This window comes from Melanostigma gelatinosum (assembly GCF_949748355.1).
Source record: "Melanostigma gelatinosum genome assembly, chromosome: 6".
NCBI classification, from domain to species: domain Eukaryota; kingdom Metazoa; phylum Chordata; class Actinopteri; order Perciformes; family Zoarcidae; genus Melanostigma; species Melanostigma gelatinosum.
The window spans coordinates 19,395,976-19,400,524 of record NC_136639.1 but is presented as its reverse complement, the minus strand read 5'-3'; the positions used below and the strand labels follow the sequence as shown (position 1 = coordinate 19,400,524).

Below are 4,549 nucleotides of genomic sequence, written 5' to 3'. Positions count from 1 at the left end.
GCCAGCAAGGAAGGATGGAACATAAAAGATCACTGATGAATCCTATACACGGAGACAAAATAACCTGAGAAAAATACCTTCAACTTATGAGAGAAATCTATCAAGACCGTCCTTCATATTCAATAAATACCACAAATTATGTATGAAAGTATGTCCTGCCTTGAATAGTGTACGTAAGGCCTGAGCCTAGTCAATGCTTAAAAGCTAACATGAAACCAACTTGTTTGACCAGTGTGTGAAGAAATATGATGGTCCTCATAAGAACAGGTGTCCTCACAAAGCAGGTCCATGCTGTGCCCATCCCCCGACACACAAGTGATGCCATTTACTGACCGGGATGGCTAATTCATGTTTGACAAGTTATCTGCAGTTCTTCCGCATTATTATTATTTACACTGTTTTATATTGTAGTTTATATAATTTTACACATTTCTTATTTCCATATATGTTATTTATTGTTGTAGTATATTGCACATTTCTTTTTTCTATTTTCTTATAATTTGTCTTTGTGTACTTTTCTATTCTAAATGGGCAAAACTGTATCGATGAAACCCAAATTCTCCCCGGGAATCACTTTAGTAAATTCTATGCTGATTAAATACCTACTGCCACTTTCACTGTTAGCATGCGGTGTGCACTGCAGACATGAAATACATCCCATCCCAGGAAGTAGGCGGATGTGTCATGGAGGTGTTGTTTCACCCCATTCTAGCCAAACAGCATGCGACTGCGATATTACAAAAAGGAACTTACCATTTCTTTTTCTGACGAGAATGGAACTCCTTTCTTGGGTTCAGGATAAGACGGTTCTTTACAAGGTGCCTAAGATTGTACAGAGAAAATATATGCTGTTGTCATATAACTTCTGGAGAAGTTTGAGGAAGACTTGTGTGAAGGCAGAGGCGTTGCAGTTATGAAGGTGTGTACATTTACAGTGGATCAGCTAGCCTACAGAGTACTCCAGTCTTATACACAATGACAACAGAAAACTGAGAAAAATAAGTTACACCTCTGATAGAAATCTATCAAGACCTTCCTTCAAATAGCGCAAATTATGTATGCAAGTCATTTGTTGTAGTTGTAACAGTAATGAAAGTATGTCCAGCCTTGAATTGTGTACGTAAGGCCTGAGCCTAGTCAATGCTTAAAAGCTAACATAAAACCAACTTGTTTGACCAGTGTGTGAAGAAATATGATGGTCCTCATCAGAACAGGTGTCCTCACAAAGCAGGTCCATGCTGTGCCCATCCCCCGACACACAAGTGATGCTATTTACTGACCGGGATGGTTAATTCATGTTTGACAAGTTATCTGCTGTCCTCACAAGACACTGTGACCAGACATCATTTTACTTTACCATGTTTTCTAAAACATTCGACCAGCTTCTGTTTGACCCAAAGAGTGGAGACATATATGGTTCAGGTAAAACAGCCCGGTACTACAGTCTTCCCCCAGCCACCCACATGTAACGTCTTGCCAGTGTGTGAAAGAAGAATACATTCCAACTTACGTTCTCATTCACTGGTGTGAAGGGAGTTGCACAAGGTGTATTCAAAGCATCACTTGATTCACCACAGAATTCCTGTGAATGAGTCAAAAATAGGCACACTCTTAGAAAATATAAAAACAGCAGCGATTCATTTACATTCAGCAATCAAAGTTCTACAACACTGGCCATTTGTCTGGCTGAAATTCTGCTTACTAGCCAGCAAGGAAGGATGGAACATAAAAGATCACTGATGAATCCTATACACGGAGACAAAATAACCTGAGAAAAATACCTTCAACTTATGAGAGAAATCTATCAAGACCTTCCTTCATATTCAATAAATACCACAAATTATGTATGAAAGTATGTCCTGCCTTGAATAGTGTACGTAAGGCCTGAGCCTAGTCAATGCTTAAAAGCTAACATGAAACCAACTTGTTTGACCAGTGTGTGAAGAAATATGATGGTCCTCATAAGAACAGGTGTCCTCACAAAGCAGGTCCATGCTGTGCCCATCCCCCGACACACAAGTGATGCCATTTACTGACCGGGATGGCTAATTCATGTTTGACAAGTTATCTGCAGTTCTTCCGCATTATTATTATTTACACTGTTTTATATTGTAGTTTATATAATTTTACACATTTCTTATTTCCATATATGTTATTTATTGTTGTAGTATATTGCACATTTCTTTTTTCTATTTTCTTATAATTTGTCTTTGTGTACTTTTCTATTCTAAATGGGCAAAACTGTATCGATGAAACCCAAATTCTCCCCGGGAATCACTTTAGTAAATTCTATTCTGATTAAATACCTACTGCCACTTTCACTGTTAGCATGCGGTGTGCACTGCAGACATGAAATACATCCCATCCCAGGAAGTAGGCGGATGTGTCATGGAGGTGTTGTTTCCCCCCATTCTAGCCAAACAGCATGCGACTGCGATATTACAAAAAGGAACTTACCATTTCTTTTTCTGACGAGAATGGAACTCCTTTCTTGGGTTCAGGATAAGACGGTTCTTTACAAGGTGCCTAAGATTGTACAGAGAAAATATATGCTGTTGTCATATAACTTCTGGAGAAGTTTGAGGAAGACTTGTGTGAAGGCAGAGGCGTTGCAGTTATGAAGGTGTGTACATTTACAGTGGATCAGCTAGCCTACAGAGTACTCTAGTCTTATACACAATGACAACAGAAAACTGAGAAAAATAAGTTACACCTCTGTTTCACTGGGACTTTAAGGACATTGTAATGTCTGGGAATAAAATATGATCTGAATAAATCAGCCAAGTAGTTCAATGAAAAGCAGGAGACAATGAAACACTGTTGCCCCGTCAGTTACCACACACTATCATTTAGAGAACATGAGAACATAAACTCACCATTGATCTCCATGGCCAAGAAGACGCCCCATAGTTGTACGTTATCTCCTCGCCTGGAAATATGTCTTTTATAGCAAACAGGCACAAGTGTGGCCTTCCTTTGAAAATTATTTTTTTAACTTTGCAGTTGGGATTTCTGTGATTATCATTTGCTAGTCGTCCGAGTGTTCCATCCTCTTCTATGCTGTAAGACAAATAGCCCAGATAAAACTCAAAAGCTTTCCTGGGGTTAAATCATTCAAAATGTCATGACAGAAATATTTTCTGTGTTGTCCAACCTTGGTTTATATGTAAAACAGGAACCTTTTGTACACATATACCACTGCACCACTCTTACATTTTCCCACGCATTGTGCTGTATAACTTTTGGGAAATTCACACTCACAAGATGAGGCCCTGGTTAAACTAAATAGATACAAGTATACCATGCAGCATACACCATCTTTGTTCTGAATCTGAACTGATGATTGATTTGTTCTTTTACAACAAATAACTCTATAAAAAGAAATCCATTTCAGTAAATCAACAAGCAGCTAATTTACCAATAGTGTGTTCCATTCCAGATGAAATCAAACACACAGGGATTATTTGTGTCATCTACACCTGTAGTTCGTGACAGAATTCCACGGTACTCCATCACAAAACTGGATGGTGCAATGTATTCCCGTGTAAAAACACCTCTCCCTAAAATAGCAAGGAAAGAATTAACTATTTGTTCGGCAATTAACGCTACTCGTGGCTTATCTTCTGAATGAAATAAATCCTGCAAAAACATGGAATGTAGGTCGCAAATTCTTAACAAAGTTAACCACACAATGGCTTTATCTGGGTGGGCCGCCCACAGTTATTTGTGCCCTGCAGGTACATTTGGAGTACAGATTTTACATTTGCTTGATCAGCACAGATCTTTATACAATAAGCTCTACACTTGCATGTATTTGTTAACAGCAGTGGTGGGCTATCAGGGCCTTCAAAGCCTTCTCTGCTGGCCTAAACAGAATCACAAAGTTATCGCTATTTTATAATTTAAAACATTTTCATAAATACACTACATGTATTCTAATTTATCAACATATTTTCCCATTATCTTATGTTCTCATTGCACCGCTACTGTCTTCCTCAGTTGCTCTGCTTCCAGTGCAGCTTGTTTTAAGTAGAGCTTTCATCCAATCAGCGTTCACCTCTGTGTCTCTAGGTAGAAGACTAGGCCTGCAGACTCTCACTTGAATCTCTTTGCAGTTTAAGTGAATGGGGACGATATTGTTGATTGTCATCGTGTTCAACCAATCAGATCTTTAGTTTGACATGTTGGGCGTATTCTTTGACGTGTCAGAGCTGCTAGCTGGCCTACAAGTACGTGATTGGTCAGTGGGCTAGCGTGACGTGTTGGGCGGTGACAATCCCAAAATCTGCTGCCTCTGTGAGCAGACATCTTCAGCCTCAAACGCATTAAAACGTATTCAAGAAATACAACTGGGAGACTCCACTGTCTTCACTGGCGTCCATGAACGGAGAAGGACTTCTTACTGGAACTAAAACACACGGATGTACTGAACAACCGTGAGATTAAACTCTTTAACAAAGAAAGGAGGATGCACTTTGTCTTTAGATAGTGAACAGCAGCTCTGCTAAGTTAAATGCGTTTGTTTTTACATCTGCAGTAGCTTTAATAT

General features: G+C 39.1%; 1 long non-coding RNA gene across 1 annotated transcript; it reads right to left on the bottom strand.

The window, feature by feature from the left end:
- Positions 1 to 2,433: 2,433 nt before the first annotated feature.
- On the bottom strand, positions 2,434 to 3,531 carry LOC306778404. Its single transcript, XR_013772040.1, has 3 exons — positions 3,419 to 3,531; positions 2,877 to 3,060; positions 2,434 to 2,526 (listed from the first exon to the last, which is right to left on the bottom strand). It is a non-coding gene; the product is annotated as an uncharacterized lncRNA (long non-coding RNA).
- Positions 3,532 to 4,549: the final 1,018 nt, after the last annotated feature.